Source organism: Amphibalanus amphitrite, unplaced genomic scaffold (assembly GCF_019059575.1).
Source record: "Amphibalanus amphitrite isolate SeventyFive unplaced genomic scaffold, NRLGWU_Aamphi_draft 000464F_arrow, whole genome shotgun sequence".
NCBI lineage: Eukaryota > Metazoa > Arthropoda > Thecostraca > Balanomorpha > Balanidae > Amphibalanus > Amphibalanus amphitrite.
In genome coordinates this window covers 158,934-173,698 of record NW_024881958.1, presented here as the reverse complement: position 1 = coordinate 173,698, position 14,765 = coordinate 158,934, and the positions used below count along the sequence as shown (strand labels likewise).

The following is a 14,765-nucleotide window of genomic DNA, read 5'->3' as shown; positions in this document are numbered from 1 at the left end:
ACTCATTCGGATGGCTCTCCCTCATATGTTCTCCAAAGGGAGTCTGCCTCGTACGATTGGTGCCGTCTCTAAAATGTTCATCGAACCTGTATCTGACACAGCGCTTTGTTTCTCCAATGTATGTCTGAGGAGGCCCGTCGGCAGCTGCGCACATCATACATGTGATCTGATAGACGACATTTTTCGTTGTGCATCGCCCATGTAGTCCATTGTTACACGTACGGCAGAACTGCTTCCCTGCGCGACAGGGTGGGGGCTCTAAAGCCGAATGTACCAGGCGTTTGGCGAGGGTGTTGCCATTTTTCCACGATGCTGTTAAGCTGGGATTAACAGATTTCAGGGCCGCATCTACTTTCCGGGTCAGGCTGTCACTGATGAAAGGCAGTGACACATATATCCTATCCCTACGTTTGGGATGGGCTCCTGTGTGACTACGGTCACTTGTGCGGTTAGCTGTCGGATACTTTTGTCTGTTGTATTGTTTCAGAGCCTGACGCGCTATCCCGTGCAGCCAGCGTGGAGGGTAGCCGTTGGACACGAACAAGTCAAATATCATGTCAGTGCTGCGCTTGGCGCTCTGTGGGTCTGACGAAACCTTGCAGGCCATGGTGGCCATGGCCTGCAAATACCGGTTTGGGCACTCACAACATCGACAAATGCTTTAATTCGGAGATATGGAATTTTAAACTTGCAGTTTTCGGATTCTAAGGGGCTAGTGCATTGGTATGCCCCCTTAGAATTTGTGACGTCAGCGGAGATCTAACAATTTTTAAATCTTTTACTAAAACGTTTGGTAGCACGCGGTGGTATATGCTGCTTTGCGCGCAACAAATGCCGCACTTTCAAATAAAGTCGCTAGGAACAGCGGAGATCCCAAAAAGTAAACAAAAGTAAAAGTCTAATATCTTGAAAACCGGTGAATATTTTTCGATGAAATTTGGTAGATATTCGTTTTCGCTCTTTCTGAACCGAGCGACATCACTTTCGTGCCAATTCATGAACTTTTTTGAAGGTGGGAGGGTCCCTTTAACCGATTTGGTTACAGAGTGGTTGCCTATAACCTTTTACTTAACACTTATTCTTACAGCATGCACCATTGGTGCTAATCTTCATACAGCTTGGCACGTTCAAATGGTAATTTGATACAATACCACACTCGGTCACTTATCCCGGTGGCAGCGGGTTGGTGGCCGGATAACTCCTCGTCGCAAGTCGGAGAACCGAGTTTTTATGTTCAGCAAGCCTAGTAACCAGGGAGCGAGCGAGACATGAAAATATCAAAAAAATATTTATATTTGGACTAGCCTTAGAAAAAAACTCACCAGTTTCATGTCGCTATGTAACCACGGAGCTCGCACTGCAGATGCACTGTGTGCACAGGCGACAAGGAACTCTTTTATATGGGCGTTTAACCCGCGCCCTGCTGGGGGGGGGGGGGTGTTTGAACACCCCCCCCTGTGGTTTTTCGCGAATATCTCAAAAACGGCGGCGCGGAGCGCCGCCGTTTTTGGTACACCTTATCATACATCAATTCTACACATGTTGTGAAAATTTCAGACCAAGGTCATTCAAGGTCAGGTCACCAGGTCACTCGAAGTGACCTCACCTCATAAAAAGTTTCAATGTCTGTCATAGCTACACCGAGTGACCGATCGCTTTGAAACTTTCAGCGATTGCTAAGAGCATTAGCATGTACAAAATGTATATCTCAGAATTTTGATATCGATGACCTAAGGTCAGGTCAATTTTGCGACCTCACCATTATAAGTCAATGGGAGAAAATTGAAATGCGCCTGTTTTGGACGAAAGACATTATAAACACTCCCAAACACTGAATTACAAGTGGTTTAGACACAATGAACATGAAAATGGTGTCTGTGACCCCTGTTTATGCCCTGAGGTCATCTTAGGCTCCGTCCGTGCCGCCTTACGCCGAGACCGCCGTCACGTCCTCCAAAACGAGATCAGCGAGCGTGGGGTAAACAAAGTCTGGCAAAGCATCAAATCAGTGATCGCTGGAAAGAAAGATGGTCCAAATATTCAGCCCGATCTGTCTCCCGACGATCTGAACTCTTTCTTCGTCTCTGTCGGGCCCCGCATTGCCGCCGAACTGAGTACCCAAAACAACGATACTGATCTAAATGTACGTCTACCCCGCGTCGGCACATGCAGCTTTAGGCCGAGGGCCATCACTCTCGGGGAACTCGGACTCACAGTGTTCAGCATGCGAAACTCTGCCGCGCGTGGCACTGACGGTATATGCATCCGCATGTTAAAAGTATGCTTCCAAACTATTGGCGACATCATTTTACACATCATTAACGTCTCAATCACCCGTTCCGACATTCCTGACCCATGGAAACACTCTATCGTTCAACCGATCTTCAAGTCGGGCAACCCATCTGACCCCAGCAATTTCAGACCGATCTCCCTAGTTCCCGTAATCATGAAAATCATCGAGCGTGTAATCCATCAGCAGCTCTATCACTATCTCACCCATAACCACCTTCTTTCGTCTACCCAACACGGATTCCGCCCCCGACACTCCACTGAGACCGCACTGCTGTCAGTCACAGATAGCATCCTTGCCGCCACCGATAGGGGTGAGATCTCAATGCTATGCCTCATAGACCTTAGCAAATGTTTTGACGTCATTGACCATGAACTCCTTGTCAAAAAGCTCCAAATCTACGGTATTGAGACCTCCTGGTTTTCCGCTTATCTTCAGGGACACACGCAGAGTGTATCCCTGAAAGACAAAACCGGCCGTAAGATAACCTCTCGACCGCTCCCAAACACCGTAGGAGTTTTCCAGGGTTCGGCTTTGGGTCCCCTCCTCTTCACTATATTCTCCAACGACCTCTCACTATTTGCCGGAGACGCCACCGCTTATCAGTACGCAGACGACACCCAGATATTGGTGAGCGGCCCACGCAACGACATCAGGAGTCTCATCTCGCGCATGGAGGCATCGCTAGAGTCACTTAACGCATGGTTCTGCGCACACGCCCTGAAAGTCAACGCTTCTAAAACTCAACTGATGGTATTCGGTAGCCGACAAAACCTACGTAACCTGCCTCGCTTCAAAATCTCTTTCCGTGACGCTGAGCTCCTGCCGTGCGCGCAGGTGGGAAACCTGGGAGTTGTATTCGACGGCGCACTCACCTGGGAAGCACACGTGGCCGAGCTGAGCCGCCGCTGCATGGGCGTACTGATCGGCCTCTCCCACGCACGACACTGCCTCCCAGACGGTATCCTCAAAACGATCGTGACTGCACTCGTCATCTCGCGCGTCCAGTACTGCCTCACTGTATATGGAAATGGCTCCCAGAAAAACTTCGACCGACTTCAAAAAATTCTAAACTTTGCAGCACGGGTCATATTCGGCCGCCGGAAATTCGATCACGTCTCTGGCCTCCGCGATTCACTCGGATGGATGCCTCCAAAAGCTATGGCCGATGTTAAAACCATGGTAACTGCGCAGAAAATAATAAGCAACGGCGAGCCCGAAGCACTAGCTGCCATCTTCATGAATAACAGTGACGCGCGAGAGAGGTCCACTCGACAGGACCACCTTTTCCACCTTCCACGCTCGCGGCTCGAGACTGGCAAGCGACGATTCGGCTACCGGGCCGCGGCGCTACTAAACAGTCTGCCTCCCGGTGTCATCGAACAGCGCCCCGCCCCATTCGCCCGTGCGGCCAAGGCTGCAGTCTGTCCGGCGATGGCGTCCGCCCGACGATGACCCGTGTCAGGGGAAGGAGGTGCGACATCCGTGTACGGTGTGCTGTCTTGAATCGTCCGTTTGTATATAGAGAGAGCGAATGTCCAGCGATTGAATCTGTATGCCTGTGTTTCTTGTCCCCGCATGTTTTTGTTTGTGCCCGACTCAGACTCTGGACTGTAATCGCCACGCCCCGCGTGGATTGTCCATGAAGGTAATACAATACAATACAATACAATACACGAATGGTATCTAACAGTTTTTCGCAAATAACTTTTGATAGAGGCATGCTAGAGCGATGAAAACGCCTTAGATGTGTTCAGCTCGACGATACGGATCGACTGATATGCAACATGACCCTTTCCGGTCAGGTCATGACCTTGACCTGAGGTCAAATTTTCAAGTTGACCTTTCAAGGTCAAATTATAGTTCGTTCGATGCGTCTTGACGAGAGGAACACGATGCCGGTAAAAGTAAGCTCGTACAATGCTTGGGTCAAAAGTTATTGCAGAAAAACTGTTTCCGAAAAAATCGGCTATTTTTGCAGTTTTTGCCCCCTGCAGGCAAAACCGTTGACGTTAGGTCAAATCTGAGAAAATTACTCAGAAAGGGCGTTAATAGGGCTATCGAATGCGCTTTTCCGCGGCGCTGTAGCTCTATTGGTTCCCGAGTTATGCGTTGGCTTCTTGGAAATTTTCGACATTCGACCTGGAAATCGGCGAAAATTTGCCTTCAATGACCTCTGGTGACCTGACCTTTGACCTGACCAAAAAATTGACCGAAGTGATTTCCTCATTATTTTTGACGCTCTTTCGAACGCCGCCTTCCGCGTATCGCTACGTGGCCCAGGAGCCGAGTTAGAAGGGGGGGTGTTCAAACACCCCCCCCCCCAGCAGGGCGTGGAAATCCAGGACCCCCAGCAGGGCGCGGGTTAAACCGCAACGGCGTCCTTCGAAGCCTTATCAGCACTACAGAACCAAACCCTAAATATCAAAAGGTCTTGACAGCTAACAAGCTTTTCCGCTGGAGCTGTTGCATTATGGAAAATCCATATTTTATTTAACGGAACTGTTGACGGAGCGAAGCTCAGGTAAATTTTGCGGACCTTCTTATTCTTACTATTCGGTCTCTGACGCCTGACGGTTGGCAAATTTTGCGCCATTTTGGCCAGTTCCTCGCCGTCCAGGGCCAGATCTTTTGTTTTACATGATTTGAACCCCGGCTATCTAATTCAGGCTCGAGTGGCAAGGCAAGATAAAATGTTCCGTGAAACCGGCTCATGCGACGTCCGGTGGGATGCAAAGCAAGAAGGAAACCCGATAAGGTGCCAGCTAGGCAAGGCCGATGAATTTCGTTACTTACTCACTTGCTGCTGAGACTTGGAGCTGTTTGGTTTGCTCTTGTTGAGGGATGATCTTTTACCCGAAAAAGTCCTATGCTTGAAAATATGTGCCTATATCCAAGAGGACAAAAAACTGTACCTTGCGCCAAATTGCACAATAAAAAACGTTTTATATTAGCATTTTCACGACGGGCTATCAGAGGGCTGTTCACGGGCCCCGTGTGCGGTCGGACCGCACACAGCCTCGAAGCTCTGCCCACTGCGTCCGTCAGCCTTCCGTCACCGCACACAGCGATCGCTGTGGCCGGTCGGGACTGGCCACAGCGGTCCGTCCACCACACGCAGCCGTGACGTCAGAACCGCCTACTCATCCCCTACCCCCACGCCTGCTGGACGTACCGCACACACCGCACGCAGCAGTGTGCGGTGCCCGTGAACACCCCTCTGACGAATGCACCTAATATGACAAAATCTACAAGGTCTTCTATAAAAAGCTCTTATACAATAAATATCTTCATGCAATGAGTTTATTTCAGTATTTTAATCAAAAATGATGTCTGATAATTTGAACAACTAGATAAATAAGCACATGTGCAACTCCAACTGATAATTTTTTCAGAAAAACACACACTAATTTGACCAAATCTACACCTAATATGCACCAAATGTGTACTTACCAGATGGCCGTCGTGAAAACGGCTATTGCTTACGCTATTTCACTGTGTATATATGTGGTCTGTAACATATATAAGTGTGCAGTGTGTGTGGATTTCCGCGTAGGGAGTGTGCACGGGGCTGACTAAATACAAAGCGGCCAGTGATATCCCTGCGGGTTTGACAGCCGGTGCTATCCCTCCCCTTCAGTCACTCGCGTCACGCAGTAATGTGCGGGCTAGTTTTTTTTTTTTAATGACCTCGACTTTCACCTGTGGTAAGACGCGTAAGCGCTTATTTTCATGCTGCTGCATGAAGAGTTTTGAACGACGACGGTGGCTTGCAGCGTGAATAATAAATCGGTTTGACTTCCGTATAGTCCCGTCAGACACGAGCTAATCGGCGAGGGTCATCGACAGGACGCACATCAGCCAAGCGCGCAGGGTGTTTCTTGCGGGAACCCGTGAGATCTGAAGGGCTGATTGGTGTCGAAAGTCGGTATACGCCGGCTGCAAGCGACAGCCGTCTGCACATAGTCAGGGTCAGGAACGTTGTGCGTTACTGAGGAAGATGTCTGTTGCCAAACCAGTTTTGGCCATGTAGTATATAAAGCGTTTTGGAAATCATAATCTGTCAGTAGCCTCAAACAGTGTGGATCTGAAACATGAAACTGGTAAGTTGTGGATTGATCGAACGCTACCAGCGTTTTCATTATGTCCATTTGGCCTTGCCCAGAATCATGATTGGCATAAACTACACAGTGCACAGCCCTACTCCTCAAGCATCTTTGAAAGCTTATTATCAAATCACGTACTTACCCGAACGAGTCGATAACTCATGTCATGCGTTCACGTTCATCTCTGCAGCTGGTGATTGCCGCCCTGCTGGCCGTGGCCGCCGCCCGGCCCCAGGACCCGGCCTACGACCCCGCTGAGGAGCTCCGAGCCGCCGGCATCGTCCGCATGGATATGGTCCAGAACGACGACGGCTCCTTCCAGTACGGCTACGAGACGGCCGGCGAGGGCCAGGAGAGCTCCCAGGACGTGTCCGGACGGCCCGAGCAGATCGGAGAGGAGGTCGGCATCGTCAGCCAGGGCATCTACTCGTTCGTCGCCAAGGACGAGGACGGAAACGACGTGCCGGTCACCATCACCTGGCGGGCCGGCCCCGAGGGCGTTGTGATGGAGGGCGCCGCCATCCCGGTGGCTCCCGAGGACCCCAACAAGGCTGCTCAGGACGCCGCATACGCCGCCGCCGCCTCAAACATTGTGTTGTAGACACATGCAACCAGCTATTTGCACTTGATCAGCGAGCACAATGGTATGCGAGTTGATAAGTGTTTGAATAAATAACCCTGTTTTGCTAAAGACCGTCAAACTTCATAATCGGCTTGCCTATGGATGTTGCTCTACATACCTAGGTGTCGTGTTACTGGATAGGAACCTCTGCGCCTTCTCAGTGAATGAATGAGACCAGCTTTCTCATTCAACTGACTTCGATTTGACTTTTATTTGACTGAGCTGAGTGTCCCATGCCGTGCTGGCGTCTGAATTATTCGTGGGATTCAAATAGGGGGCATTTTTACGCCCTTCCCCATGACTCAGCTCATAAGCCACGAAGAGACGCGTTGTAGGCCTTGTTCGTAAGTGCATGGAAAATGATGACAAAAGTATTGCGGCCTTTTTAGGTTAGGTCAAATGTCAGGTCACCTGAGGTTATCGAAGGTCAAATTTCGCATTTTCCACATCTTTTGACAAATTGACGCTAACCTCGGGAACAAATAAAGCTGCAACGCCGTGAAAAAAATGCATTTGATAGCTCTCTTATGCTCCCTCTGAATAATGCTCTTAGCTTTGGTAGAAGATCAACGGTTTAGCCTCCAGAGATCAGTACCAAATTGTCCAAATCGACGGCGTTGCATGAAAAGGATGGGAACCAGCACAGGGTTCCCTAATTTCAATCCCGGCCCAGGCTGTCAGCGGCAGCTGGCGGTGGTGACGCTGGTGCTGACGGCGGTGCCAGAGGACAGAGATAATATAGCTATCTTTTGACGTTTCTTTCCATTTTGAGCCTTGTAACTTTCACATTTCAAACATTCACAGTTCACCAGTGCTTGACATAAAAACCAGTAACTGAAACATCATCAGTGAAATAGGAAAAGCATACTCATATATGTTTTTGTATTCATGCCTTTTTATTGTCAAGGTGCAAAATCATGCGACAGGTCCTTACGCTCCACGCGTTGCCAGTCAATGGCAAGTCCGCCGGACCAGTCAGAGGTCACAGAGGTCACAGCAGACGGAGGGCGGCCAGCAGCCCGGCGGCCACCAGCAGCAGCGCGCCGCTGGCCTTCTCCGCGGAGGACGCCATCTCCGGGCCGGGAATAAACGGGTCGTCGTAGGCAGCGGCGGAGCCGAGCAGCGCCAGCAGCAGAGTCGCCATCAGCAGCGCACGCAGGTCAGGCATGGTGAGTCGCGGCTCAGCCTGCGGAAAACGGGCAACGGTGTCACAGAGAATCGAGAGGCCGAGGGGGAATCGAGAGGCCGAGAGGGAAACGAGAGGGTAAGAGGGAAACGAGAGGGCGAGAGGGAAACGAGAGGGCGATAGGGAGGCCAGAGGATGAACGGGAAGCCAGAGGATGATCGGGAAGCCAGAGGATGAGCGAGAAATGAGAAAGCAACTGGTGGATGGGTCACCGGAGTTCGTTACATTTGGAAAACAGTTGGAGAAAAACTTAACCCTGCCATTCAGGGTTTTTTATCGCAGATAACCTTATTAGAGCAGATAACAGAACAGAGCAGTTGCTGGGGTATGCACAATATTTCATTTTCAATACATGTTTCAGTTTTTAGTTTGCAGTGGCAAGCTAAGGCATTTCTGTAATTTTCTTGGCCATTAACCCTCGCCGGCACAGGGGGGAGGGGGTTGATGCAACCCCCCTAAGGTTTTTCGCGAATAACTCGCGTAAAAAGCGGCCGATCGCAACGAAACTTTCAGTACCCTCGCATTGATCAATGTTACACGTTCCCTGAAAATTTCATGACCCTGACCCCAATGACCTTTGACCTGTGACCTCTTTTCCGTGACCATGTTTTGCCTAAATCGCGATTCGGCGTATGTCGGCTCGCATTAGCCGCGCGTTTGCAAGCTTTTCATGGTTTCAAACGTTCAAACATGTGATTTGATGCTGCTCCCATACATTAGGGTGGGTGGCAAGGTCACCTGAAGGTCAGGTCAGGTCATTGACCTTTGGTGACCTCGGGTGACCTCGATTCACTTTTTCGAGTTTTTCATGTTTCTAGGCTAGTTTTTTTAGCTGAATTCGAATTTAGCAATCATTTGAACATTTACGAAGTAGTTTTGGTGCCTTCGTAACATGTTACGAAGCTGTCAGAGGCGGTTGACACGTATTACGAATACCCGTCACAACCCCAACCGGTTGACCTGACCTGACCTGACCCGAACTGGTATAAATGCTTAAAAACATCATCTCTGATCAAAACTAACACGATATTCGTGATCAGCACCCCGGAAAACCACATAGCAGCCACACTTTACGACTTTCTAACAGGTCACGATTTTCCCGGTTTTCGGGTCATTGACCTGACCTGGAAGGTCACCCGATGACCTAAGACCTTAAAATTGGATATCATCGGCTTCCACTCGTGACGGGCAACACGCTCGTTTTTTCCGCGAAGCTCTAGCTCGATCAGGGGCCAAACGCGAGGGGGGGGGGGTCGTACCCAGGGCTGCGGAGTCGATGGATTTTCGGCAACTCCGACTCCGACTCCGGCTTTCAAAAACAAGCTCCGACTCCGACTCCGACTCCGGGCAGAATTGTTGACTCCGACCGACTCCAACTCCCGACTCCGAATCCGCAGACCTAGCAGGGCTGCGGAGTCGACAGATTTTCGGTGACTCCGACTCCGACTCCGGTTCGGGTTTCTAAAATCGACTCCGACTCCGACTCCGACTCCGGTCACAACTGTCGACTCCGTCCGACTCCGACTCCGACTCCGACTCCGACTCCGCAGCCCTGGGTACCCCCCCCCCCCTTTGTGCCGTCGAAGGACGCAAAATGGCCTGTGCCGGCGAGGGTTAACCCGCGCCCGGCTGGGGGTCCTGGATTTCCACGCCCTGCTGGGGGGGGTGTTTGAACACCCCCCTTGTAACTCGGCTCCTGGGCCACGTAGCGATACGCGGAAGGCGGCGTTCGAAAGAGCGTCAAAAATAATGAGGAAATCACTTCGGTCAATGTTTTGGTCAGGTCAAAGGTCAGGTCACCAGAGGTCATTGAAGGCAAAATTTCGCCGATTTCCAGGTCGAATGTCGAAAATTTCCAAGAAGCCAACGCATAACTCGGGAACCAATAGAGCTACAGCGCCGCGGAAAAGCGCATTCGATAGCCCTATTAACGCCCTTTCTGAATAAATCTCTCAGATTTGACCTAACGTCAACGGTTTTGCCTGCAGGGGGCAAAAACTGCAAAAATAGACGATTTTTTTCGGAAACAGTTTTTCTACAATAACTTTTGACCTAAGCCCTGTACGAGCTTACTTTTACCAGCATCGTGTTCCTCTCGTCAAGACGCATCGAATGAACTATAACTTGACCTTGAAAGGTCAACTTGAAAATTTGACCTCAGGTCAAGGTCATGACCTGACCGGAAAGGGTCATGTTGCATATCAGTCGATCCGTATCGTCGAGCTGAACACATCTAAGGCGTTTTCATCGCTCTAGCATGCCTCTATCAAAAGTTATTTGCGAAAAACTGTTAGATACCATTCGTGACCTAAGATGACCTCAGGGCATAAACAAGGGTCACGGACACCATTTTCATGTTCAGGGTGTCTAAACCACTTGTAAAGCGGTATTTGGGAGTGTTTATAATGTCTTTCGTCCAAAAGAGGCGCATTTCAATTTTCTCCCATTGACTTATAATGGGGAGGTCGCAAAATTGACCTGACCTTAGGTCATCGATATCAAAATTCTGAGATAAACATTTTGTACATGCTATTGCTCTTAGCAATCGCTGAAAGTTTCAAAGCGATCGGTCACTCGATGTAGCTATGACAGACATTGAAACTTTTTATGAGGTGAGGTCACTTCAAGTGACCTGGTGACCTGACCTTGAATGACCTTGGTCTGAAATTTTCACAACATGTGTAGAATTGATGTATGATAAGGTGTACCAAAAACGGCGGCGCTCCGCGCCGCCGTTTTTGAGATATTTGCAAAAAACCACAAGGGGGGGTGTTCAAACACCCCCCAGCAGGGCGCGGGTTAACCCGCGAGTTGCTGGGGGGGGGGCGTTAAACGCCCCCACTTTTTTCGCCGGGCCATAGCATAAAAACGGCGCGCCGCAGGCGCGCCAAATTTTGAGGGCCCGGTAGGGAATTGATTGAAGTTTATTTTGACAAAGTTTCAAAAAAATCAGTCGGAAAATTTTTGAGATATCGAGGTTTTAGTGACGTCATGATTTCTGAGTTTTCGACCAAAAACGGCATATGTTCGAAAAATCATATAAAATCACAGAATAGACATACAGACATGCCGTAAACGCCATTAGACTGCCAATACCATGATCAATCAAATGGCTATCTTCGATTATTGATTATCGTTCCGCATTTTCCAAAATCTTGAACTGAATCTTGGCAATTTTTCGTGACTACTTCACGACCATGATACATGAATTTATTAAATTGAACTTTTTGAGCCAAAAACGTACACATATGATAAAATGAATGTCACCATCGTGTTCTACGCCCCAAATTACCTATAAAACATGTGTCACAGGCTGCGAATATCAGTTTTGATTTTCGGGGATATGTGCCTACCCGGTTGACCTGACCTTGACCCTGACCTATGCTTGACTGACCCCTATATGGAGCTGACACTCTTGTAGGCCTTATAAGATGGATTGTGCACCGTTTTGACAGAGTTTATGGCGAGAGGCGCCCATTGCGAAGTCCTGAAGTCCATGCTACTGAAAGCCCGATTTCAGGTGTTTGACCTGACCTTGACCCGACCTGTGACCTCAAAATTCAACTTTAAAGTACTCATCTGAAGCGTCTCGTCGCGCTCTTTCGTTTGCCGCCTCGTGCGTTTCGCTGCGCCTATTGGTTCTCGAGTTATCGGCTGGGGGCGTTTAACGCCCCCCCCCCCCCCCCAGCAAACGGTGGGTGGCGAAATACCCCAGCAACTGCCGGGTTAAGAAGGCATAAGCGGAATCCGACCGGTGCACAAAGTATTAGCGACAACTTACCTAGCTCAATTCAAAAGCAGGCTCCTCTCGGTGTCTCAGCTCACCGCCAACTGCGACGTCAATACGTCTCAGGTCATCTGGAAAATACAGCTGTTCTGGCGTCTGGTGAACTGTATACATTATTCGATACACAACCGTTTTTTTATATATCTTCCAGATCATGAAAACCAGTAGCGTTATCACCACACGTTTACATGCTGTGGCATTTTTAACCAAGAACCCCTCTCTTTGCATGAGATGACACATATACAGGGCTATCGAACCTCTTTATTTTGATATCTAGGAAAATCAACGTTCTGAATAAATGCTCAGTTCTTAAAAACATATTTTTTAATTCATAGCCTAAAAGTGTTTAACTTTTGAACTAGCCTTATCATGTGCGATGAAACACATATACTGATTACAATTATATAGAAAGTTCTGCCTGAAATCTTCAAAAACGGCTAAGTTATTCGCTTTAACCCTCGCCGGCACAGGGAGGGGGTTGATGCAACCCCCCCCCCCTAAGGTTTTTCGCAAATAACTCGTGTAAAAAGCGGCCGATCGCGACGAAACTTTCAGTACCCTCGCATTGATCAATTTTACACCTACCCTGAAAATTTCATGACCCTGACCCCAATGACCTTTGACCTGTGACCTCTTTTCTGTGACCATGTTTGGCCGAAATCGCGGTTCGGCGCATGTCCGCTCGCATTATCCGCGCGTTTGCAAGCTTTTCGTGGTTTCAAACGTTCAAACATGTGATTTAATGTTGCTCCCATGCATTAGGGTGGGTGTCAAGGTCACCTGAAGGTCAGGTCAGGTCACTGACCTTTGGTGACCTCGGGTGACCTCGGTTCACTTTTTCGAGTTTTACATGTTTCTAGGCTAGTTTTTGGAGCTGAATTCGAATTTAGCAACCATTTGAACATTTACGAAGTAGTTTTGGTGCCTTCGTAACATGTTACGAAGCTGTCAGAGGCGGTTGACACGTATTACGAATACCCGTCACAACCCCTACCGGTTGACCTGACCTGACCTGACCCGACCTGGTCTAAATGCTTAAAGACATCATCTATGATCAAAACTAACACGATATTCGTGATCAGCACCCCGGAAAACCACATAGCAGCTACACTTTACGACTTTCTAACAGGTCCCGATTTTCCCGGTTTTCGGGTCATTGACCTGACCTGGAAGTTCACCCGATGACCTAGGACCTTAAAATTGGGTATCATCGGCTTCCTCTCGTGACGGGCAACACGCTCGTTTTTTCCGCGAAGCTCTAGCTCGATCAGGGGCCAAACGCGAGGGGGGGGTCGTACCACCCCCCCCCCCCCTTGTGCCGTCGAAGGACTCAAAATTGGCTGAGCCGGCGAGGATTAACATGTTTCGTGTCAATTATTCACTTCCCGGATGCGGTTTAGTTTCATAGCAATTTACTAACTTCGGTCATCGATACGGGCTGTGGATCAGGGGCTCTACGGCGGGCTGGGAGCTTCGGATGACTGCCGCTAGATGGTGCTGGAGCTCGTCTCGTGCACGGCACAGGTGACGCCGGGGTACTCCTGGCATGCTGCGGACGGCGAGAGCGGTACACAGACTCCATCTGGAGCCAGTAAAAAAAAACAGCATTATATACATTTGTCTAGATCTACCAGACACTTACAGCTACCAACCAATTAAATATAATTACAAATACATTCGTTGATCTAAGGTCATGTTTTTGCGACTTCTCTATTATAAAAGTCACTTTGAGAAAATTCAATTGCTTTCTTTTGCACGAAGGTAGTACCTAATAAACTTTCTCAGAGATCAGGATACAGGCACCTAAATATGGCACACTGAATTGAATAATTGCACCCAAGACAACTACGTAAACCCATGAGTTAATAATTAATATCAGGTAATTAACTCTCGCCGGCCGAGGGGGGTGCCCCCCCCCATAGGGTTTTTTCGCGATAGCTCCGAGCACGTTGGCGATAGAGAGCTGAAACTTAGAATACCTGACCTTTGATCCAAGCCGCATCTTTTGACACCAACCGCATTTTTGGGTCAGGTCAGGTCACTGACCTATGACGTCATAAGTGATCCTCTGCACGGTCTTCAGATGTCGCAACTTGGCAACGCCCTAACTGCTAGAGGAGATGTCACAGTGAAATGAAACTTGCAGGATCTAGTATCCATTATGAGTCCCACAACTTGTATATCTCGGATTTTTCCTAAAGGTCATATGAGGTCAGGTCATTTTCGTGACCTCACCATTATAAGTCAATGGGGAAAAATGAAAACTGTTATTATACTGAGTATTCTGGCGCCGGGAACGATCTCCAACTATCTCAAGCACACATAATCGTGATTTGATGCACTCCTTGCAAGGTTAGGTGCGTCACTTTTGCAATATTGACCTTGCGTGACGTCATTTATGACGTCATCAAGGTCATATTAGTTTTTCGTCAATAACTCCCGATCAAATTGAGCTAGCGAGTCGAAAAAGCCACCAATGAACTCAGGAAGACCTGCCGAATCGAATGATATGCGACATGACCTCTTTCGACCAACTTCGTGACCTGGGGTGCTGACCTGACCTTGACCTGAGGTCAACACCCTAAGTTGACCTGACCCGAACAAAAAGTATATCATTCGACGCGCCTGAGCGAGGCGAACACGATGCTGCCAAAATGGCTGCTCTGCGGCCGTTTTTGCGAAGTTATTCACCAAAAACTGAACCGTACCTTGGGGCACTTGACCTGACCTCAGAGGTCACCGGTTGACCTAGGACCTTAAAATTGGGTACCAAT

General features: G+C 48.9%; 1 long non-coding RNA gene across 2 annotated transcripts; it reads right to left on the bottom strand.

The window, feature by feature from the left end:
• Nucleotides 1-7,886: 7,886 nt before the first annotated feature.
• On the bottom strand, nucleotides 7,887-13,567 carry LOC122391971. Of its 2 annotated transcripts, none has more exons than XR_006258437.1 (3): nucleotides 13,412-13,567; nucleotides 11,986-12,075; nucleotides 7,887-8,204 (listed from the first exon to the last, which is right to left on the bottom strand). It is a non-coding gene; the product is annotated as an uncharacterized LOC122391971 (long non-coding RNA). The 2 variants fall into 2 exon arrangements; XR_006258438.1 differs by having other exon boundaries at nucleotides 11,986-12,062; nucleotides 13,412-13,566.
• Between the last annotated feature and the right edge of the window lie 1,198 nt (nucleotides 13,568-14,765).